This window comes from Geospiza fortis, unplaced genomic scaffold (assembly GCF_000277835.1).
Source record: "Geospiza fortis unplaced genomic scaffold, GeoFor_1.0 scaffold41, whole genome shotgun sequence".
NCBI classification, from domain to species: Eukaryota; Metazoa; Chordata; class Aves; order Passeriformes; family Thraupidae; genus Geospiza; species Geospiza fortis.
In genome coordinates this window covers 20899849-20925208 of record NW_005054299.1, presented here as the reverse complement: position 1 = coordinate 20925208, position 25360 = coordinate 20899849, and the positions used below count along the sequence as shown (strand labels likewise).

The 25360-nt window shown below is 39.9% G+C and overlaps 1 protein-coding gene and 1 long non-coding RNA gene across 2 annotated transcripts in view; both read left to right on the top strand.

Moving 5' to 3' along the window:
- The window catches only part of PDE10A (phosphodiesterase 10A), a 338217-nt gene that overhangs the window by 21544 nt on the left and 291313 nt on the right, over window positions 1-25360 (top strand). The gene's annotated exons all lie outside the window — the stretch shown is intronic.
- Window positions 7644-25360, top strand: part of LOC115948300 — a 137566-nt gene continuing 119849 nt past the window's right edge. The window contains exon 1 of the long non-coding RNA XR_004082133.1: window positions 7644-7834. This is a non-coding gene — a long non-coding RNA (uncharacterized LOC115948300). The remainder of the gene's footprint in view (window positions 7835-25360) is intronic.

Genomic DNA, 25360 nt, shown 5'->3' with positions numbered 1-25360 from the left:
TGGTGGTCAGCTCAGGTCACCTCATTTCTTATGAGGAAATATGTTTGTCAATGGTCTCTCTGTCCTTCCACTCCTCTCTTGTCTTGCTCAGGGCTGTGTTGAGTGACTTCCTTGCAGGCAGGGCTGGTTGGAGGACCTGTGAGATAGACTTTGTCAGCTGTGAGAAAACCAGAACTGTATTTTTTGAAAAGTACTTGCTTTCATCTTGGCACGCCCACCTTTGTTTCTGCTGCCAAGCAAAGCACATGCAGAAGTTCATTGTTCCTTCTGTTTTTTCCAGTTGCTTTCAACCAGTTTTCTGTGGTAGTGCTCTCATTTTGGGTAACTTTTTGCAGCCAGGGAACTTTATCACCCCTGTGCGATGTACCAAAACAATGGGTGCTGCATAGCAAGGAAACAACAGGGAAATTTGCTTTGGGACGATCTGCGGAACATGGAAAATGGAACTTAATTAGTGTATGTAGGAAAAATACCATTTCCCTTAGGAAGAAGTTACACTGATTTATTAGTCATGTAACCAAGACAGTTCTGTAGGCATTAATTGTTGTTAAAGTGGCTTTTAAAGTTCATTTAATACTTTTAATTATACTTCAGTTTTTCAGATAGAAGAAAACAGTCATTCTGTTGATGTGGAGGGCTGAAAAAAGACTTGGTTTTCCTTTTTTATCTACCTCCTTTTTACTTTCCTTCCAGCTTCCAGGAAGAAAGGTTTTCTAGCTAAATACTGTTTCTAAGGTCCAAAAAACACCTGCAACTTCAATGGTTTCTACTTATTTGTGTTAAACATCTGTGGCTTTTCTTGTCATTTAACATTTCAGTCAGCTCTGAACTGTGTTCTTAAATAATTTACAGTTAATAATAATAATAATAATAAAAACAATTTAAAAAAAACTATATGACGTGGACATTTAAACTCATTCTCCTTTATCCACTACAGTCTTAATACATAAGGCTGTGAATATAGAAATTTCTTCATACTAGGGAAAACCATCCTATCAGCTTCTAATTTGTCAACTGTCTTTAATGACAAAATATTACAAATTGTAATATATGTAATATATTACATAATCATAAAACTGTACCCATTGCATGAGGGGAATTGCTTATGTGGCATCAAACTGTTTAAGATATCTATGTAGCTCTAATTCTAAGTTATTTTAATTTTTATGTATTACATGAGGGTTTTTTCCACCTTCTCCCACAACTGAGTTTGGTTATTAAGGAAGTGGTTCATGCCCTAAAGGGGTAATATGCAAACAAGGCAAGAACTCTATCATTTTGGGGCACAAGTCACTAATGATGATTCCCATTTCTTCCAGTTTACAGATGTCTCACTGTAAGACATTTAATCATAGCTGGTCAGCTTAGGTTGCCTTTGTATTCAGTGGAGAGTATTTTCAGTGAGACACAGGCACCACCAGATGGTGATTCATCTAATCTATTTTAGACACCTATTTTAAGACAAGATGAATCACCCACTGAAGGAGCCTTTCTTATAGAATCACAGAAAAATTTAGACTAGCAGGGCCCTCTTCAAGTCACTGATCCAACCCCTTGCTCAAATCTTGGCTAACTTCCAAGTTAGATCAGACTGCTCAAGGCCTATCCAGCTGAGTTTTGAAAATGTCCAAGGATGAAGAGTTTGCAGCCTCTCTGAGCACCTTTATCAGTGCTGAACCACTTTATTTTTTCCATATGTCTGATCAGAATTTCCAGCGTTACAATTTGCCACAAATTCTCTTCTTTTGTTGTGCACTTGTGAGAAGACTGTCATGCCACCTTCTCTACAACTTGCTTTTAGCTTGTTGAATTCAGCAATTGGCTCTTTGTTTTCTCCTTTTTGAGCAACCTAACCCAGTTCTTCTAGCCTCTCCTGGCATGTCATCTAGCACCTTCAGCTATTTAAGTAACAGTCTTAGGCATTTGGTGCTTCACTACTGTACTTTCTCCAGTTTGTCAACACCCTGTTGTTTGACATCTGTTTTTGTAGAGCTGCTGTCCAACCAGCTGGCCCCCAACTTGTACTGATTTTTTTTTTCTCTTTGCTGACTAAAAAGGAAGTCAGTGGTGACTAGGCCTAATGCTAAAGTTAGGTCATGTAAATAACAACAGCTTGTTTCTAGGACTAGATAAAATATTAAATTTGGATATGCTGCTATACTTGTAGTCTTATGCCTTGAAATCCTGTCTGCTTGTTCAATGCTCAGAGTTTGGATGTACCAGATGGATATGTTCTCAATATGAACTGAGTACCACAGCGGTCTATCCTGACACCTGTCAATGAATACCTTTGGCAGTGATCTGGAGGGGATGATGGAGGGCTTGCTCTTAGTTTGCAGATGATACCAAACTGTAGAAACCAGTCCAAATGCTTAAAGACAGAGCCACCTTTGAGGGACCTAGACAGGCTGGATGGAAGGGCCAGCAGGAGCTTTATGAAATTTAGCAAGGAAAAATGCCAAGTCCCACACCTGGGGTGAAACCCTACCTTGGAACAATACAGGCCAGGGAACAGTTTGGCAGAAAAGAACTTTATGGGCCTGGTGGAAGACAAATTGCATGTAAGTCAGCAGCGTGCCTTGGCAGTGGAGGCAGCAGCTAGCAGCATGCTGGGCCATAGTAGCAGAAGTATAGCTTGTAGGTAGAGGGATGTGCTTATGTGCCTCTGCTCAGCAATTGTTAGGCTTCCCCCAAAGTACTGTGTCCCGTTTTGGATCCCCAAATACAAGGCAGACGTTGCTGAATTATATAGAGTTTAGAGGAGGGTCACCAAGATGGCCATGGCTGGAGCACATGGCAGGTGAAGGGAGACTAAAAGAATTGGGCTCGTTCAGCCTAGAGAAGAGGTGACTGCAGCTGGAGCTACTAGTAGTCCACCAATTTCTGTAGAAAATCTCCGAATTTAAGAGCAGTGTATAGTAGAAGGACAAGACTTGTGGACCTAAGTTGTAACAAGGGGTTTAGGTTGGCTATAAATGAAAAGCTTTTTCACTCTGAAGTCAGTCAAACAATGAAGCAGGTTGTCCAACTTCCACCATTGAAGGTTTTCAAGACCCAACTGATAAAACCCTGATCATAGCTTCATTCTGCTTTGAGCAAAAGGTTGGACTAGAAAACTCCAGAGATCTGTCCAAGCTGAATTATTCTATGATTTCTGTGAATTGCATTTAGCACTTTTATCTTGACTTTTAAAATTATTTTTTGTTCCCTTTGGGGAGAGGAGGCAGGTGCAGGGATTATATATTTTTTTCTTAAAATCCTGTGAGTTGGTGACAATATGACATTTAGGCATAATTTTCATTTGTCACATTTAAGGTATTCCATATATTTCAATTGCTGTGTTCCTTTTTTGTTTTCGTTTTTTTTCCTATATGGTAATAAGGTCTTTAAAAAACAGTAGTTACTGAAGGGATGTCCAGGTGAACTGGTTAAGATGCTATTCATACAATTACTAGATATAGATAAAAGTACTGCTTTTCAGCCTAATGAGTTTGTCCTCCTTGCAGTCCCAAAACGCTCATGAGTAGTGTTTCTCCATTCTGTGCTGTTCCTTTAAACAAAAATACCACTGGGCTAAATTCAGCTCTGCAGTTACTCTGGTCTCAGACAGATCTCTGCAATCTTGTTGGTTCAGCTTTAGTGATACAAAAAAGAAAAAAACAGTTGAATAGGTTCTTAAGACATTAATGGTTAAGGCTAGCAGGGTATTTTCAGAACTAACCTTAAAATACTTGAATGTGGAATTAGGCAAGTACCATGCTTTAAAAAGTTGGTCCAGATGAATGTGTTTCTGTGTTCAATCTTGCTCCAAAGCAGACCTCTGTCTGTGGATCTTTATTGCAAGACTATTCAGCATCTCAAATTTGTAAAGTTGGGTTAGAACAAGTTGCAGGGAGAAGTAAAAAAGGACTCTTTTTATTCTTTTAAGCAACCTAGATCTTTACCCTGCTCAGTGGATCTGTGAACTTGACTGAAAGAACTAAAATCAGCCACAGAAATAATGTTTTGCAGCAACCACTATGCAGGGCTTTTGGCAAACCTTGCTAAGCCATTGTAGTTTTAAAAGCCCACTCATGACTCAGGTAACAAAATGCACAGGTGGGAAGTGGTTTCTTTACTTAGGCTCTCTTCAGCCTCGACTGGTCTGTACTGGATGTGATTGACTCCTTCCTGGCTGGCTGGGCATTGGAGGGTCTCTTGCCTTCCTCACACCTGTGAGGTTCATACGACGTGACTCAGCAGAGTTATATCTGTGTGCCTGCTCACTTGTGTGCTTAAAGACTTCCTGCCTCACTGATGTCTGTGTTGTTTATGCCCTGCAAAGCTCTGCTGTCGTTAGAGCAGTGTCAGCATGCTCACTTCTCTAAGCTATGGGTCACGTATGTTTTGAGCCTCCTGCCTTCCAAAACTGAGGATGTGTCCCCTGCTTTGTCTCCTTACATGTCTGTGTTCCTTAGTTCATTTCCTTGGGGTATTGAGGTGCAGGGGCTGAGGTAAGACAGGGAGCAGTACTCACCCAGGCTCTATGCTTGCCTCCAAGAGGTGGGAAATGACACTGTAGGTGGGCTTTAGCTGCTGCTAACTCTTTGACAACAGTTTATGTTAGTGTGTTACTAGTCTTAGGGAAAATAAATGGCTGCGCTAGAATGTATGGAAAATGTATACTAATTATAGCAGGAAGTACCTTTTCTTACGGAGCAGATGGTTCACTGGGTTTTGGACTAGGAAAAATGATTGTTGCTGGACTCAAGGACAGGAGTCTCATGGGAAGTGGTCTCTTATGGCAGAGTAGTAGAATGATTTTACTGTATTAAAAAAATTTCTCTCCGCTTAACACAAAATAGCTTTCTTTGCTAGCAGCTTTGATTTTTTTTTTCCATGTCTGTAAAGTAAAAGTACTGGAACTGCACTGCAAGGCTTAAAGTTACTCTCTGCCTTCCTGGTGTGGAATGTCCTGTGTGCCACATGAGTGTGCTGACTCAGACTCTTTCTGTGTATTCATCAGGCATCCATACGGGCACCCTTGAGTTTTGTCCTGTTCCATCTTGTCTGGGTAACCTGTATTCCTCCTACATTTTGTTCCTGCATGCTGACTCTTCACACCACCTTAATTCCTTATGTGGTGCATGTAGCCTAGGTGCTGTGGCTCATGTTAATTGCTGCCTTCTGACAAGGGCCTGTGTATCACAGAGGACATATTTTCTTTGCTAGGGTCTTTTTGTGTCCTGATAGTTTGCCAAAAGGCCTTTGAGGTAGGATCTTCATAGCATTAAGGAAAAAAAATAATTCAACCCCATAAGCAAAATGTGCAGATGCTTCTGGGTGACACGTGTGAAATGCTAAAATGCTTGCTTTGCCTCATATGGAGGGATTTCCTGGAGTCAAGCTTACAGAAGCCCAAGTGTACAAAAACCCTCTGTATGTTGACAGATACACGTTGATTGAAGTTGGATGATGATCATATGCTATTTGTAGATACATCCTTTCTAGATATATCTTGTTACTTTGCTTTCCTGGTGAGGTAAGCCTGCAATAAATGCTGGGCACATTAATTCTATCAAAATTAGTAGTTTCCATCATTCAAGTAGGTAGATTATTGATTATACTTAACTATCATTCTGATAGCTAAATCACATTAAGAACAGATTCTTAACAAGATTTTAGTATCTCTTACTGCAGTGGTACCATAGCATACATAGAAAGTACGAGAGTAAGAAAACCAAGCCCATTTTTCCCTTCAAATAAACAGATTTGGTCAATATCTAACATGAAAATGAGTATCAGTATGTTAACTTTTTTCTTTCTGAGACCATCTAAAGCAAATTCTTCAGTGAGTTTAAATTTGTTTAAATGACAGCTTCTTTTAAAGAATTATAAAAATTAAGTTAAATTTTTAACCTGAATTTTCTTTAATTATGAGAAAATTCTTCTGTCCACCAGTCTTGATAAATGCTACCAGTGCTTTGTACACAGGCTGTACCCAATGCTGTAAACTATTTGAATCATACATTGTCATAACTGCACTTCTCTAAAACTTCAAGTTTTTCAAGCAGCTCTTTTGATTAAAAAAACAAACACTTTTGAGGTGTCTATGATGAAGAAAACATAAAACATGTGAGGTGAATGTAACCAGAGCAAGGAGGGGTTACCATACAACATGCAAGAGTCAGTCCTTGAGGTGTAAATCACAGTGAGTGGTGGATCTTCTAAAAATGTCTCTTTTGCACAGGCAAATCCAAACTGTGTAAAATGTAAGGCTGTTCCAGAAGTTTCTACTTTGAGCTTTCACCATAATCCAAGTATCTTGCTGGCTTGCTGTCTGCACTGCAGGCTCCAGGGCCTCCGCACTCCATGACCTGGGCAGCTGCTCCGTGCTTGCTGCTTCAGGCTGCGGGACTCTCTCACACTTCCAGCTGTGGCAGCTGCTAGGAAACCAGTAGATCATGAAATGAACATCTTGATAAAAGGAGCTGGAGGAGTCCTCGCCCACTGCCTGCTAACTCTGGCAGCAGCCCGTGTACTTGGGCTTTGGGAGGCTTGTTCCTCCCTCCCGGAGTGCAGTGTACTGCAGGCCTTTTGTAGCAAATTCTGAGTCCTGACCAGCTGCCCTAGGAACTACCACATTCACCCAAGTAAGTTGGATACTCTGGAAAAAACTGTTCAGATGATGACATGTGTTGACATGAACCATTCTTTGCCATACTAAAAAAAAAAATTCAGAAAATTTAGTATTACTTGTGAGTTGCATCTCATTTTCATGCCTGCTATTTGGGGGTGTGTTTAACAGCTGTGTTCTCTCTGTATCTGCGGCACAGGGGTAGGAGATCTGAGAATCTAACCTGAGATCATACAAAACTGTGGTGGAAAATTTTGGGAGCCTAGATAATATTAGGTGACAGCACTTGAAACAAGTCACACCAGACATAAACAAGCACTTGTGGTGGCTTGTGTTTCACCGGGTTTTCTACCATATCTATTTCTCCAGAAGCTCCTCTTGTCCTTGGAGTGACAGGAGTGCTGGTTGCTTGCAGGGGTCTGGCAGGAGCTGGCAGGAGTGGTTCAGTGCTTCAGCCCCAACCTCCTTATTACCTACAAGTCTGAATGGACTGCAGACCCCGATGAAGTTTTGGGTTATTTCTAGGTGTAGTTAAAAAAATATCCCTGAGCAATGTAAAAAGACACAGCTGGGCTGCAGCAGCAGCAGCTTTCCATGCAAACACAGCATCTTATTTAATGGCTGTGAGCACTCCTTGTAATAGATGGGTGTGTGACAGGAAGAAAATGATTTAACAGTATTCTTCTGGACCAATGTTAAACAAAAAGTGAAGTTTTTTTAGCAACTAAAATAGGTGTTGCTGAAGAGACAAAAAACACTTCCAGCATTTATCCTGCAGCCAAATGTAAAGTAAAGATATATTGTTCTTTTATGTAAGGCTGACTTGTTTCTGTATAGATAGTGGTCAATTTTGCAAAAACATCAAAAAGATTTTTAATGTATAATTTTAAAATTGAAAGTTCTTTGAGGCATTAAAATGGCAGACACTGATCTGTATACTTCTGAATATAAATATTATAGATAAAACAGTTATTAATGATTTAGAACTATAGGGATTTCTTAAATTTAGTTTTGTTTTTTACAAGCGTGCATTTCATATTCAACTTCACACTGTGTGTGCGTGTATGTCATTGCCCTCTACTGGACAGATCTAGAGCAATTTTTTGAGCAATGCTGCCAGTGTGCTTGAAGTCTGTGGCTGTTACTTCACCACAATCAGAAGAGGGATGCCTTCACACTCCCAAGTACTAAACAAACATATGGAAATATCTCTGTAAGGTGGGTAGGTTTGTCTTTGTATTTTGTGTGTTTAAGTAATAGATTTGAATTTTTAATCTGCAAAAAACTCTGATGTTTTGAGATCTATGTTTATTTTGTGGAAAATTGTGCAAGATAAGACTGCTTATCCTTATTAAGAGCAATCACGTATATGGGATGGATGTGAAAAATTCTCTTTTGTCTTGGTAAAATCTCCCAAACATTTCATAAAATGCAAGGATTCAGAAAATTACATTACCAGTGAAAACAGAACTGTAATGGGCAATGTACTTGTGTTGTAGTTCATGGCTAGGTCAATGTCATATATTCTAATCCTTAAAATTTTTTCTTTGATTAAATGTTAAAATGAACAGGATTAAGATGGGTAAATAATTAAAACCAACTGTCTCACTGTTTTCATATTGCAGCTGGGGGACTTGATCCTGCCTTGTGCCCAAAGCCCCTGTTCACCGGCAGCTTGGGCAGGATCAGCTCTTTTTAGGTTAGATTTTTTTTTGCTTTATTGGTTTCTGCAGTTAACAGGACCTTGCCTGGAGGTGATGTCATTTGATACTGAGCAGGGACAACTCTGATGCCTTGTGGGTTTGGGTTTTTGGGGAAAGAGAGGTGCAAAATAATCACACATTGCACCTCCCATTTAGTGAGGTCTGCTGCAACATGCAGCTTTTCATGCAGGACAGGAAGGATGGGTTTGGTAGAAGTGGAAGGAAGGTGACAGCTGCCACTAGTGAGTGGCACTTGGGAAGGTATCTTGTCTGGGGATGCTCTTCCCTCATCTGCTCCCCCAGTTGATAGCTGTTCTCTTCTGTGGCTAGATGGACATCTGTACACACTAAATGGAGAGGAAAATATTGCTGCTGTCTCTAAAGGCAATAGAGTTGAATTTTTAGTGCAGTACCACATAGAGAATGTTTGGGTGAACAGAAGGAAAGATGAAAAAACAGATCCTACATGATACAAAAGGATCTAAAGTTGGGAGGGTGGCAGGCAGAGACAAAGAGGGAAGCCCCAGGCTTGCTCTGTGAGGACCTACTAGTGGAATTCCATGAGGTCTTAGGCCTCCAGCAAGTAATGTTTTGATGTTTGACCTCTGGCACAAAAGTTGGGCATAATGATGAATGATCACAGAAATTTGAGAGGTGCTGTAAACACAGAGGAGGGTTGGGCCATCACACAGAGAAAAATGTACTGTCTTGAGGGCTTCAGTAGCAGTAGAAATGGGGAGAGATTTAGTATGTAAAGAGCAACATCATATTTGCGGGGTTTTTTTGGTTCTTTTCGCATAAAGTAGATGTGTAACAGATACAAGTCTACAGGCATAGCTCTGAGATATGGCAGTCAGCATAGTTAATTTTAAAGCAGAATTGGGTTTGAATAAATAAAATGGTATTCTGCTGACAAACTACCATGACTTGGTTTGTAGCAGATTTTAGGACTACTCTTTGGTCAGCAGTGATGTATCATCTTTTGAGTCATATGATTTTGTGCATGTCCTCTTTCTTTAATTAATCTTCTTCAGTTATGAGCACCATACACAGTAGTAAAGAAAAGGGAGATTCAACATCGCGCTGATTAAAAGAGAGATACATTAAAATGATACACAGAATGGCAACTTTACCAGGACTTTGTACAATCCTTGCTATTTTCTCTGAAGTGTTTTAGAGCAGCACTGTGCTCTTATGGCTGGAACACTAAGAGGCAGTATGAAATGAGACCTGAAGGGAAACAAACCTGCACTGAGTCACCTGTAAAGTGACATGTAGATGTTTTCAGTTTCCTTATGCACACAGTTCATTAGAACTTGTGTACGTTAAGATATCTATCACTGTGTGTTTAGTATTATCTAAGCAGAAACACCTAGGCAGAGCTTAATCTCCTTGACATTTCAGAAACAACTTTTTTTGCTTACATTTTAGAGTGTGATGAATTTGGATGTTCAATAAAACAAATTAACATAATGGTTTGCATACAGGATATGGATCTTTTGACAAGGTATCAGATTATAAATGAAACTCATCTGCATCTAGCCAGGAGGCACTATGTTTGCTTATATAACCTGACTCCCTCACTATCAGTGCTCTAGCCCTTACCATGTTATGCCATTGAGAGGGAGAATAGCTTCAATCAGTCATGAACTATTTTTAGCTTATATTTGGCAGGGGATAGGGTCAAAAGGAAAGAGGAAATTAAGGGTAAGAGAAAAAAATTTCTGTCTAATTTAAATGTTTGAATGCTGTATGGTTATTATTAGAGGTAGCAAGAGCTAATAGGGAGTGATTTTTACCAAAATTCACCATGATGTGTATACAGTTGGGGTTGATGCTGGAATCTGGAAGAGATTTACTACATAATCTTGATTTATTATTGTTATTTATTTTTAGTCATACCAGCACTGGATGCTGAAGTGAATAGGCAACTTGTAAACTAGTAGAATGGTTTCAGTACGCTACACTTTGAATGGTTTGTCAGAAGGCAAAGATGAGTGCTCTATACATTCTGAAACTGGAAGATGCCCCTAAGAGTGAAGTGGAGAGCAGGAGGGAGGGCAAGTAATGGCTAAAAACATGCTGAACAGCAGAGATAGTTTCTGTAGATAGAACTGTGATAATAAAACTATGACAAGTTGATGGCTATTGACATATGAACACAAAGTACATGGAAGGATCTTCTTTTTTGGTGACTCCCATTGCTGTCCCAGAAAACCAAGCTAAGTAATTTCCACCTGTCATAAATGGGAGTCAGTAAGGCTAGAAATGTTCTCAGTACATCAGAGTTAAGTTCATGAAGTGTGGGAAAATTTAAAAAAAAATTACTACCTGATGAACTTCATTTAAGATCTGTTATTAACAGAAGATATGTTAAATAATTTAAAGATAACTTACAATTTCACTAGAAAACATGATGACTTTTTTCTCACTTCATGGACTGAGTGAGCAAACATGCAACTACATCCTTGCTGCTATAATTTTGGAAGGAAAATAGTTGGGATTCAACAGTAGAGCTTCAGAGGATGTTGGAGAAGCCACATAGCAAGAGCAATTAGGAATGGAACTGTCTCAGGAAGGAAACAGAGTTTCAGACACCAGTGGAGCCTGTCCAGACAAAAGTGTCCTTCATGCTGTGAGGCTGGGCTGGATCTAAAGCAAGCAGAGATGGTGAGGGTTCTGGCTACAGCACAAGAGTGGTTTCAGGGTACTGGACGTGGTATGGTTTCAGGGTATGGAGGTTGAAATATGTGCAGGTTACCATTTATGAGAGGTGACTAAACACAGAAGGCAGCTGGTTATTAAAGCACTTGGCAGTTTGTTGAAGGATAGCTGCAAACATCTTGAAATGACAGGGGCTTCAATTAAACCATGCTTTCTGTCCTTCCCTCATGCAATATCTTAAATACAGTTTGAAAATATAATTCTGCCACCTAAACTTTGTGTTCCTTAGGCTCCATTCACAGAAGTCCTGCTTCTTCCAGTCTAGAAAATACAGTATCCTGCCTCGTGGAGGAAGACCAGAAGGAATCAGTGTATATTAAGGAGTATAAACTCTTTAATTTTGACCAAATGACACAGTGTCTGTTTGCTGAGAGAAATTCATTCATGAGTATACTGGGAAAGGTTTTCTGTCTCACATTTACTAGCAAGGGATGTCACTACCTATTTGAAATATCTCTGATTTTGTAAAAGCATTATTCTAACCAGTGTTAGTTTTCTTATTTTTCTAAATCAATCTAGGGAAACTCAAGTTCATGGCTGAGTAAAATATTAATGATAAGCAGAGAACATGTTCAAGTGGTAGGTCCATGTAATCTTCATTAAGTCTATGCTATAAATGCCAAGAAATCAGAGTCACTTCAAATAATTTAGATTAGGGTCTCTTTGAACTGTGTGGCTTGTTTCAAAGCCAATATCCTGCTTTTACTGTGAGCAAGGAAATCCTGCTGATGTTAGTACAATTCCAGGCATGCTTGCCAGGACATCAGCAAGAAAGCCTTTTGCATTGACTTGGACTGGAGAACACTATTTATCTTGCCTCTGCAGTTCCAGGACTCTGAAACTTGCCCTGTTTCTTGGATCAAAGATTTGGTGGTCTTGCAGTCACTCTGGGGAAGAAACCTGTTCAACAGGATTTTGGGTGGGACCAACCATATATGCCATGCAGGACTGAAAAGCTGGAGTGGCAGAAAGGAGCTTTTAGTTTTTCTTTTCTTAGATGAAAAGTTGGCAGAGCCATTATTGCAGATGCTGCTGGAATTCTGTTAAAATACTGCAAAAAGAGTGCCTTGAAGATTTTGTTGTTGTTTAAAATAGGAGAGAAAAGCCACTTAGTTAACGCACTGGACCTGTGCGTCAAAAGGAATGTGAGTGTCCTTATCCCTGCTTCACAGCTCAAGGAAGTGAAGCTTAGGGAAGTAAGCCTGGCTTGCCCAAGGTCATGCATCACAGATAATTGGATGGGAGTGGTAGAGCTGGTTTTTCTACTCTGAAGAAACATCCAGGTCTCCTAGAGAGTAAGGCTGAGGTAGCAGCTTAGTGTCACTAGGTTATTTTAAAAATACCAAAACTTCCTTCACCAAAGACCTGACCAAATCAAGCTGTTTTGAAATGAACACTTTGAGTTTAGTTAGAATAATGTGAGAGCGTCAATCCAGAATTGCAGCTACTAAGTAAGCGTATGTCAGAATACAGCTAGATTTTCTTTTTCCCCTAAATTGAAATTAGCTGGAAAAGACTAAAGCCAGTAGTAAATTTCCACTTTGTTCTTCCAAAATGTTTAATTTATGAAAAATCTGTGAGGAAAAGAGGGGAGGGTGATAGCTGTACATGAACTTCTGTTTTTTCATCTGTTGTAATTTTGGAGTGATTTTGCATTCTGTTTGACTATAAATTAAAATTTAAAATAAAGTTGCAGCATTGGTGTCAGCGATAGTTATAGCTCTGGTGCCCCTGTTCTTAGAGATTATTTTCTCACCTATTTGGATGCTCTGAATCAACAGATTTCAGATGAGGAATTCGGTGCAGCATTTTCCAGTAAAGTCTGTAATGATTTCTTTTGTATGATTTTTATTTTGGTAGTATGCTTATTTATTCAAAAGTTAAGGTTCCCATAGCAATGTTAGCATGGCCACACTGCACATATGCAGCATTTCCAATAACTGTTAATTTATGCTCACTCTGTATCTTGAATGTTGCTGAATTACTGTTGCTGTGGGAACCTAAACTTTTGAGCCTTCTGACTTCTTTGCCTAGCTTAATGCCCATTGAACTTCTTTCTTTATTTCTTGAGAGCTGTATATGTTAGAAAACAGTGGTCAAAGTCAAAACAGATTTTGAATGTATTTTCAAGTAAGCAGTTTTAAATTTAAATTTCTGTCTAAGATAGTTACCTTGGAACAAACAGCATAATAGCTGCACAGGCTGGGGTATGCCCCCAGTTCCTTCAGAAATCAAGTGCTGCTACAGCTGCTGGCATATTCCTCTACCCACATTTACCTCAACATGCAAAGTTCTTTGAGTATAGACCAGGGCCATCCTTGGCAGCAATTCCTGACCATGTGAGTGGGAAGAAGGCATTCAATGACATGGATACTATTTTCAAGTCATGTGATGAGGTTCATCTACCAGTAATATTTTTAGCATGCTCTGAAAATCACTTGATGTACTTGTAATTAATTTTATTGACTCCTCTCAAAATGATTTAAGGGAACTACTAACCAGAGTTACTGTAGGTGATTGCAGGTTCTTCTTGAAATTAAACAGTAGGGGTCTCCAGTTGTGCAATGACAACTTCTGCACTGCTCCTTTCAAATGCACGATGATTTAAGGATTCGCCTGCATGAGGAAAATTGATTGGCAGGACTGTTCCCTTCGAACTATGAGGGTATAATTTAGCTGTTCTAGAATAACTCCCACGTGTGGATGAAATATTCCAAAATAAAAATGATTTTATTCTATAACTATTATTTCACTTTGGGAATGGAGCAATTATCCCAGAATAAAATAATCACCCTACTTCCAGAGCAGAATAATTATTACAGAATCAGAGTTGCTTATTTTGGACTAGTGCATGAGCACTGAGGAGCTGTTAGGGAGAAGTTGTTTAACTATATTTGCCCTCCCTAATGCTCACAGGCAAGTGAATCCTGCTGGTCATGCTGTGCAGCTGGTGGCCTTGAAGTTGTGTTGGGGAATGTATGTGCTGCAAAGAAGAGTCTTCAGTCATATAACCTGAAATTCCAGGTTAAAAATCCATCTTTGTCTAGAAGGGTGTTTTTAGAAGTTGATTATTAGTGCAGGTGATTCCACAATAGTTGATTTAAATAATGTGTCCATTACTAATTGGACACAAGGGTCTGGGTGATTTTTGATACTGGAAGCCTCGATGGTGGGACTTATCCAGGGCCAAAGGGCTGGAGATTGGAGCTGCTGAAGTGAGAATGAAGCTGTGCCTGTAGCAGGTTTGTAAGGCAATGCAGGGGAATACCAAGGGCATGGGTGAGTTTGCTCTTTGCTAGGATCTTCAGATCAGGATGTCTCGGACCCTTCTCCTGCCTTGGCCAAACCAGGCTGTTCCTCCCAGGAGAGGATGAGTGGTGGGGTCCTGTGGGAGCCAGGTTAGAGGTGCTGGCCCGTGGCAGGCGCAGGAAGCCTCGGGATGCCAGCATCTGAAGGGAACTTGACATACTTCCAGAGTCAGTGCAGTTCACTGGTGACGACATACAATTGCTGTCACCTAGGAAATGAAACATGTTCCCATGGCAACCCCAAGGCTGCGTTATTACTCAGCTTCAGAATGTTGACAGTTGGAAAAAAGCCTCTTCAGATATCACCCCCCGCCCAGCCCAAGGGTTTTTTTTCCTCCTTAATAAATGCACTTTATTATTTAATCTGAAGCAGTCAGGGGAAAGGCATATATTTAACTTAAGATACTTCATGGAAATAAACCTTTAGAAGAAAAAAAGGCAAGATGCTTTAGACACTTCAAAACTCCACTGTCTCCTAAAATAGTTCCAGATCCTGTGAAGGTAATTTTAATGAAGTGTATGGCACTTCAGTTGGTTTAAATCATCAGTCATCTTCTGGAATTTTTTTTTGTTTTTTACATAGTTTGAATCACTCTGAAAGTCTCCAACTGTAAACTGTAGCTTCGTTTTATAACCATATAAACAACCTGGGAATTGAAACCTTCATTTTACGGTAGTATGAATGGAGACACATTTGCTGGATGCTGCCTTCAGCATTTCTTCAATATTTTTATCAATTTTTTTTATCCTGGCCAGGTTACATGTGCCCTGCCTCTGGGGTACATTAGACTTTTGACTTGCTTGCAAAGTTTGCTTCCCTATGTTACTGGTAATACAGACAAACCATTCACCTAAGACCACATCTGTGTTAGTTTTTGCACTGGGCCAACTGCAATGTGCCCCTTCTTACTCTGTCTTCATTCTCTTGTTTATATAGCAAAGTATATCTTGGCTTGATTTTTTTAAAATTATTTTAAATTATCCTTTGCCTGCTTGGTCTCTAGTATTAGGAAGATCTCATTCTTCACCTTTACAGCCTATTTTCCATTACTTGGTAGGTTTTCATCTTACTCTTAGTATCCACCTCCAGGTAGTTATTCATCCAGCAGATCTGATGCCCATTAACACAAGTCCTAATAATTTGAGGAAATAAAATTTTGGAATTTATGCCCCGAGTACCTCTGACTTGGAGAAGTTCCAGATTTACTTCACATTCAAGTCCCTGACATCCTTGATACATCTGATTTTTACTAATAGAGTTTAACTGAGGTAGCTGTTTTAATTGTAGAAATGTGTTGTGGAGCTTTTCTTTATATTTCCAGTTAATTTTAAAGGGAGACCTCTTATGATCCTTCTGTCCAAGGTCATAGGCTATATCTATATTTTTTTATAATGTCCTTACTGCTCACTGAACGCAAATATAAATTTGCTTTTCTTAGTGCATTGAATAGCTGAAGAGGTTAGAGTAGCTGATTGTATCTGTCATCTTTAGCTCCTTAATTGTATGAGAACAAGGTTCATCATTGTTAATATTATTACTCCTTGCTAATGCAGTTGAACAAAATCTACCATTTTACTGTGATATGTTTTTATTTCACTGTAAAATACTGAAAATCAGCTTCTGATGTAGTCTGGAAGAACACAATCCAGAATAGCTCATGATCATCTGTTCACTGAAATTTTCTGTGTTTAGTGTAACTATTACAGTTTACATGTAGTTCCACTTCATTCTGGATCAACTAGGAATCAGTAATAAATACATGAACAAAAGTAGATGGTGATTCCTCTACATTGAGAAGCTTATGTGAACTGTTGCAGTGTTTCACTGTTTCTGCTAAAACTAAACCTTTAACTGGTAAAAGACTTCTCTCTTGAAGTGTGAGCAACCTTTTATCTGGAGACGCAAGGCATTTCAGTACTTACCTCGCTGTTAACTGTGCTCATAAGGTTGATATTGGCAACACTCCCATCAGCTGCTGATTTGGGAGGTGCCGACTGACCTAACCACTGCCAGGTATACTCTTGGCTGTGACCTCAAGTCAGCTGAGATGTTGTGAGGTTGTAGAGTTGGAATGACAGGTTAGTCGCAAGGCCCACTGAGATGGATTAAACCATTGCAAAGAAGGTAGAAAATCTTGCCCCAGAATCTGTTTGTATTTCCATACCCTTACACTCAGGGATGATTTTAAATAGATGTTAGGTTTCTAACTGTCTCTGGAGATGTCCTGGTCTACTGGTGCCTGGTAAGCTTTCTCTGTCACACTGATCAGAACTGCATGGGAAGGTGGAATCATGATGCAATAAAAATAAGAACAGCGCAGATGCAAGGTGTATTACCCTTTGGCAGGGATATAAATGCAGATATCTGCATTCTAGGAGGGATATTTTTTTCTCCATCATTCATTAACCCAATAAAGGTTAAAGTATTTGAATAGAAGTCAGATATTTGAGGAGTGGTTAAGGGACCAAAGCACAGGCATACATGTAATGTGGTTTTATATTTCCTGTGGTACCCCAGACTTTGGCAAAGAGATGGCAGCCAAGATGTGGGTTTTATGGGACAGGACAGGGCAGCAGTTGAAAGCCAGACTGAATACCCTATGACTTCTAAAAGCACCTAAGTTCCTCTCCAAATAGCTCTGTGGATCTATGCTTTACCCACGGGTGTCACTGCTCTGCTGGGCCTTCATCTGCTGAGCCCATTCACACAAATGACTGTGCGTGCTTGCAAGCTTCATTTTCTGGTAATTTCCCCTCAAACAATAAGATTTTCCAAAGCTCAGCTGAGTCCTTGCTGTTCTGCCTGACAATCCTTATTCTCTTAGAGAAAGATCCTTGTCCTGAGCTCACTGGGGAAAATGAGAGACTATGATAAGGTCATTGATTCCTCTTTGCTGACCTTGACAGAAGGGGAAGGGATTAGAGATCTAAATTTTATTTTACTTTATTTTTTGTAAGCTTTCTCAAGAGAGATGAATTTTTTTTTCCCTCCCCACTTGGGCTTGTCTCCTTGTCCCTCATGTTTTCTATTAGCCTTTTTTCCCCCCTAGGTCAACATCCTGCCTCTGGTTACTCTGTAAGGCACATGTCCCTAAGCCTGTGTAATCATTGAAGGGCAGAGTGTCCTGCAAGCTTAGCAGGCAGTGCTGTTTCTGACTAGTGAGTTGTAGTTTGCAGACTGATCATGGTGAGGACCAATAAGATATTAGAGAACAGGAAGATTAAGGAGAGGGGAGTTAAAAGGTTGCTCAGCAACAATATGACATAAGCATGGTTGCAATCTATTTTTACAGGATGAAGATTGCAAAAGACTATAGGAAATGTTCATTTTTTCAGAACCTTGTTCATATTTGTGGGATGAGAGTAGCCTGAAGGGAGGAAAAGCTATACAGACTGGGCTAATAGCTGTGCACTTGTAATTGCCTCATTGTACAGCCAGGAATTGGCAGCAGCTTAAGAAAACCATTGTACTTGGCTGTTCTCTCCCATAGTTCTTGAGGGAAAAGGCCATGGCTATAACACAAGGAGATATTAGTAGAGAAGCATAGCTGCAGGTAACATCCAGAAGTCACTTTCCTCCCATGCATCAGATATGATTTTTTAAAAAAAATTCTTTAGAAAGTTAACATATGAGTATAAATTTCCTTTGGCCAGCCAAAATGTCTGCCAGACAAGTTGCTCTGAAAAAAGGCATAAGCCGTTTTTTGCAGTTTTTCTTTTCACATTCCTTCCTAATCCCCTTGTAACAATCTTGCCACATACAAACCCCACCCTCCCTCTGATTTCATGTGCAGTGATCACAAAATTTATCACGCTTTTCGAAGGGAACATCTAGGAGGGAGTGTCAAGTCTCGCTGTCACAGTGCAAAGATCACAATATTGATTAGCTGGAGTCCTGAAATCAGAGTGAGCCATGCCAGTTTATGGCTTCCTCAAATGAGTTTAATTTATCTTTTTGGGAAGAGGTGCATTGCAAACAATTGACATGACCTAAAACTACCATAGCATGTATTGATTAGTTTGGCATCAGACAGAGAAGCAAAATAGTAAGGTGGAAAGAAAGCAGAAAAATTTAGAAGCAGAAGCAAATGTGACAGGAATTAAAAATAATTATTTGATCTAAAGTTACTATGAAACTTTTTAAACTTCTTGAAGGGTTAGAGAGAATAACTTTGCAGTGGTAGAAAGGTATCAATCCTTTCATCACCTGAAACTCTACAGACAAGTTCCTCTCAAACTACATCATAGTTTTCAATTAAAGCTGGTTCTACAAAAATGATATTGAAGCCTTACCCTGTGTCCCATTCTAAAAATGTTTTTAATGGCTTTTGAGTTTTTCTTTATTGTTTCTTAGTCTTTAATTTTATAGTAATGATAAATACAGGCTTTCAAATATCTGCTTTTGAAGTCTACAGCTCACATGAAAATGTCACTATTAGATTACTTGGGTCTTTTCCACATATATTTGTCCTCTTTTCCTTGTCTTCTTTTTGAGCTCCTCATTCTGAGATGGCTTGCTAAAAATTTTGAGACACTAATTGTGAACTCTATGCAAGATATATACACAATTTATTTAGTTTTAAAAATGTTTGCCTGTGGCAGGTGCCCTCAATCAAACAAACCCATCTATGTAAAACATTTTGCATGCATTTTTAATGTTCCTGAAGCAGGAAGAGTACTTGTCTCTTGAGATGATTTTTGAATTTGTTTCCTCTGGCTGAGTTTTTATGGATGCCTTTTCAATATTAACACATTTAAGCTATATAATTCTACTCAACTGCAACTTACTGCCATTCCATACAAATTTGTACTCCATCTCAATGTTGCTGATTATTATTTACTTTGGATCAAGCAAAACATTCTGCCAATTGCAGAGTTAGTTTTTGCAATGGCATCCCCAATAATTTGTTTCCCTTAAACAATATTTTTGTAAATGCATTTGACCTGCTGTGGTGTTGATTCATGCATTACTGTGTTTATGTGCCTGAGAACATGTGTTTTTGCATGTGCATTTGGGAACTTGGATTCAAGAACTAGTCCTTTTGTTTCAAGTAACAATAATATATATAAAGCAACTGTAATAGTCTTTGTCTCTGGCCTAGCTGTTTTCTTTAAATTCTAACATTTGCTGCCATCCTGTGGTACACAGAGAAAGGCGCACACACACACAAACAAATGACAGAGTAGCATAAATGGGGAGTGTTTAAATATGCAGAACGAAGGAACCTGCAGAGGTCTTGAGAGGAGATAACACAAGTGATCTTCACTTGTTGCTAGTTTGAGCAGTGTAGTGTGCATCTGTTTCTCACATATATCAAAAGGAAGGCCTATGTATCACAGCAAGAATGAAGAAAAGTTCTGGGTAGTTCCACTGAAAGTGCTAAGGAAATCTGAGGTTTGGATTTTTTTAAAACTGAAATTCTTCTTAAAGGAAGAAAACATTTCAAACACCTTTCCTCCTTACTGCTTAGCTATTACATTGAAAATGTCTTTAAGAGGTGTCAAGTGCCAGATGCTTGAAAATTTGTTCACAGTGCTGCAAAGAAGGAAGCTTCATGCAAAGGCTTCTTATAATGGAAGCTGGGTTCTCATGCTGGTTTGATCTGCAGTGATGAGGAAAAACCTAGAGCCAGTTTTTGTGACACACAGAGAAAGAAGGTGTAATGATGTGCTTTAGATTAGCTGGTGTTTTATTGGCTCATGAATTCATGATTGTGTAAGGCATGTCAGACACTCATCTGGATATTTTTCTTGTAGGATTGTTACCTTTCAGAGTTAGATGGGTACTCTTTAGCAAGATAGAGAAACATTTTCATATTGCTCTTAACAATAAAGTACACCCAGAATCTGACACATGTTCCTGATGAATGGTTTGGGTGTTTCTTGTGGAGGATGTTGGTTTCAATAAGTCAGTGTAGTCTGATGACAGACCTTCAGATCAGCTGTAAAGGTAGTGTCTATATTCCTTTATAAAAGCATTTCACAATTTTATGTGGCACTTGTCATCTGAAACAGTAAAAGCCTTGGAGAAAAACTGAAGTGGCTCTTCCCTTTCTGCCTTTGCTCACCTGCTCCCTCTTTGCACCTTCTGAGAGTCCAGCCTTCAGCCTGATAGCTGGGACCAGCCTGGACAGGACTTTTAAAGGTTTCTCACATACTACAGAGGTCAAAGAACCTCTTCATAACTCCTAGGTCATCTTATAAATCAGTCAGCACTCCCCAGTCCTCTAAAGCATAAATAGGTAGATTAATTCAGGCTCATACTGAATTATTATATATAAATGTATGAAAAGTGAGATCAAGGGTCACTTTGATCTAGAGGATGACAAAAGATCCAAAATGCACAAACAGTACTCTTCTTAATTTAGGTATTCAAGGTGGCATTTTGTTACCTTTCCTAAGGTGATATACTTAGCTGTGTACAGAAAAGTGAAATCTTGTAGAATTGGACCTAAGAGTGTGAGGAAATAGGACTAAGTTTGAGTGTAGAACTGCTTGGCTCTACCCTCCAAGGTTTTGTTAGTTGGCATTGGTATTTTCTGATAAGATTTGTCCCCTTAAACTACTTGGCAATCTAGGTTTTTCTTACTGCTCTTTCCTTCTTGCCTTTTCAAGGAGTGAGAGATGGTGAGGTGTTTCAGGTTTTTTTGCAAAGTAGCAGGCATTCAGATTTCCCCCTTCACCACCAAGAAATGAGAACTGAGAATGTAGTTATTCTCTGGTGAGCACTGTTACAAGTACTTTTTGCTTCTGAGCTCACTAGAAACTTGAATGATACGACTGGAAAAGGTGTGGTCTTTCCATTCTTCTAGGTGAGAAGGATGGAGAACAGAATTGATATTAGATCAAGCAAAGACTTGGTGATGCTGTAACTGTTAACAGTCCTGCAGAAGACCTGAGGCAGTGAGACATTGTGCCAGCTCTCTAAGCAGAGAGATGAGTAAAAGCATTCCAGAACCAAATTCCCGTGGAAGTACTCTCAAAGCTTATTAAGGATGAGAGGGCGATTGGGAGTAGTTAGCATGGATTTATGAAAGGCAAATAATAATTGACCAGCTGGATAAGTTCCTATATTGAGATGACTGACTCAGTAGATGTGGTTAGAGGAGCGGATGATGCTTATCCTGATTTTAACTAGGCTGTTGAAACTGTCTCTTCTGATATCATCATTGACAAGCTATGAATTACAAGCTAGATAAGTGGACAACGAGGTGGTCTGAAAACTGCTGATTTCCTGAGCTGATGGGTTGTGACCAGTGGGATGAAGTCCAGCTGGAGTTCAGTCACTGGGATTGACACTGAGACAAATGCTATTTAACATCTTCATTAATGACCTGAACGATGGGACAGCGTGTCCTATGGAGTTTGCAAATGACACAGAACTGTGATGCATCTGATGGTTGTGCTGCAAGTCGGACAGCCTGGAGAAATGTGCCAACAGGGAACTCATGAAGCTTGACAAAGGCTGATGCCGAAGTCTTGAGCCTGGATGAGCTCCCATGCCTCAGCACAGGCTGGGAGCTGACTGGTCAGAAGACCTGTGTTTTGTGGTGAATAGCAGGACAGACATGAGACAGCAAGGCACACTTTGGGGCAAAGCCAGTCAGCAATCTCCTGCGCTGCATCAGGGAAAGCAGCATCAGTAGATAAGGGGAAGGTGATCCTTCCCTTCTACTCAGCACTGGTGAGACACATCTGGATCACCAAGCACAGTTCTGAGCTTGTCTCAGAGGCAGAAGGTGTGGACATGCTTGGGGTGAGTCCAGCAAAGTGTCATACAGGTAGTTAAGGACTTGCTTGGGGCATTTGACATCTGAGAAGAGGCTGAGGGCGCTGGGACTGTTCAGTCTACCAAACAGAAGACTCAGGCTATCTGATTAATGTCTCTGCATTCCTGATGGAGTGGAGTAAAGAAAATAGAGCTAGATTCTACTCCATGGTACCCACAAAGGGTATAAGAGGCAGTGGGCACACAAATGAAAGACTGGAATTGTTTTAAATGTTAGAAAAACTTAGGGTGATTGAACACTGGTGCAAGTTGCCCAGAAAAGCTGTACAGTCTCCATCCCTGGAGATATAAAAACATCAACTAGACACAGTCCTGAGCAACCTGCTGTAGCTGATCCTGCTTGAGCAGTGGGGGTTGGACTGGATTATCTTCAGAGGTTCTTTCCAACCACCAAGATTCTGTGATTGCTGAGATGAGCAGCAGGAAAATGCTACTAGACTACCTTTCTCCAAGGAAGAAAAAAAAAATAAAAGTGAGGGATTTTATGCAGTGTAAGGCACTAGATATGGGGCTATTAGGAAACAGACTTGTTTGATGGGAGAATTTGCTTTAAACAGTGTCTTTTCCTCCTAAAGCACGTCTTGCTTTTTTTTGTACTTGCTGCAGGCTTTTCCTGCCACATTAGTAAAGCAGAACCCACAGATCTCCCTTGGATCAGCAGCTCAGAGAGCTTCATGAGTTTGGTAGAAAGGGGATGCAAAAAATACAAGTGTGAAGCATGTTAATATATGCTGCCTCTTGTTCAAGGGTAATTTTTTTGTTTGAATTGGAATAGACTGAAAGTGGGGAAGACTTATAATGATCTGTGTCCAGGGCATGTGTGCAAAAGACTGAGGATTCCTGAAAATGGGGCGTGGGGTGTTTATTGTCAGTGGGCACCGCCAGGCCTGAGTGCTCCTGCCCAGCCCTGCAGAGCCATCAGTCCCTGCCCCAGTGATGCTGCAGCCAAGCAGGGCCATCTCCAGCTCCCCACAGCCTGTCCCAACCTGGCCCCAGCCCCAGCCGCCTGCATCTGCCTGGGCAGACCCCATGGGCAGACATCCCTGGGGCCCTGGTAATTGTTCCACCACCTTTCTAGAGGTGTTCTGGAGTGGTTTGTTAGTGTTGTGTTCCTTTAAAGATTTCTCTGGAGCCCAGGTCCTGGCCAGAGCTCTGGCAGGCAGGCCGATAGTAGCACCCTTTGTCACAGCAGAGTCCTTGGGTGAAACCTTCTAAACTTTACCTATGTTTCTTTGACTTTGAAAGACACTGTACTGGAATCAAATTAGCAAATATAATGTGAGTACCTGGAGAACTCAGTTCCTTTTATTACTGTGACAGAGCCTTGCTATTAAAATAGAATAATAGATGTGCACTAGGTAGTGCATTAGGAGAAAAAACAATGGGTAACTAACTTCTGAAAGGCTATAGATAGTGCATTAAATGGTGACTTTTTTCTTGCTAACTTGGGTATCTTGTCATATGTTAATTAAATGCCTGGAAAAATCTTTAGGAGATAATAAGAAGATAATAGTGCATAGACTTTAATGTAAATTGGAAGCATTATGCTGTATATCTTCTGTCTTACTTTTAAAGCTCAGTAAGGATTCTTAGCTCAAACAATTGATCTTAATGTACTAAAAAGTAAGACAATTTAAAAGTAAATTAGAGAGTTGAAAAGCAAGCTTTCGGAATTCGAGTGATTTAGTCTGTCTTCATTGTTTCAACTCCCCATTTCCCACTTGTTTATGTATCATTTCGGAGTTTATACAAAGGCAATCCTTGTCCTAGCTCATACTGTCCCACTGGGAAAAATGAGATCTCTTATGTATTTCTTTGTTCCTCTTTCATGCCCCTTTTTCTTTCCCTTTTGGAAGTCTGCTTCCTGTGGTTTTGATCATGAGTGTAAAACTATAGTCTGTGTGCATTCATGCAAAGGCGTTGCAAGGATGTCAGCCATGGCCATATTGAACTGAATTCTGCTGTCCTTGGCAGGGAGATGAGAGAGGGACACAGCTTCTGATTATCCTCATGGCCATGCTAGCTGGAGTTTGTCACTGTAAAGGCTGATACTTGCATTCCAGCAGGGCTTGATCCTGTGAACCACACAAAGGAAGCTCACCATTCATCTTTGTCCTTCTCAACACTAATTGAAGAGAGTATGCTTTGCTCTGAGGAAGAATGCTGGGCAAAGCTCTGCTGCCCCATCATTATTTCTTATCTTGTAAGTGGATATTTGTTTACATTAGGTGTAGATAATAAAAAGATGTTTGGAGTGAATGCACAGTCTGGCCAATACATTCATAGTATAAGTTCCTGAAAACCCTGATGCTCTTTTAATTTTAACAGCTTGTGTAGTCCTCTGAAATCCTCCAGCAGAAGAATACATTTCTCAAAACAGAGGAAATAGGAGTTTCTTTTACTTAAATTCTGATGTCACTTAATTTCTTTCTTTCCCTTTCTTCCTTCTTCCTTTACTCCTGGAAAGGGAGACTTGACACTGTGTTCCCAGCTGTTCAAAGCATTACGATTAGAAGGCAGTCCTGGATTTCTGTTCTAGCTGTGGTGTCCTCAGTTAGAAGGGACTCTGCTAGTGGCCCCCAGGATGTTTCTTCATATTTAGTGATTCATGAAGTGTACAGAAATGGCCCACTTGAAATCCCAAAAAATTTCGATGGCAGTTTAAAGTGCTGTCATTTACTGTATCAAAAGTAAGAATTTATTTCTGTGATGTCTAGAGTGTTGCAACTTAGATCAGAAAACAGGTATCCCCTTTTCCTGCATTATAGAATAGTTATTTTATGCAACAGTTTCTATCTGATAAATGTTTGTTGGTTTTGCCTGTTTCTGGCTTATAGAAGAAGTAAAATAATGCTCCCTTCAGTTTGGAAGATAATGTTTACAGAAACTGCTTTATTCTGTAGAGCAGCAGAGGTGGCTGAAGCCAAAGGAAAGACTTAAACTTTACTAGATTTTCTCATTCATCTACAAATCCCTCCAGAGGTGCTGGTGTTTGTCTGAGACTTTGGGGTAGTGGCTTAAAGGTATGTGCAGCTAAGCAAGAGAGGCTTGTACTACTTAGTGAGAAACCCATAGAAATTGCAAGTAATTATGACTTACATGTTCCCTTTTCAATCAAGATGTTACATTGGTGGAAACACCAGATTTGGCAAAAGAATTCTCTTTTCTGCACGATTATTAGTGATTTTGGTGACACTCTACACCAAGCAGGGGCTCTGCG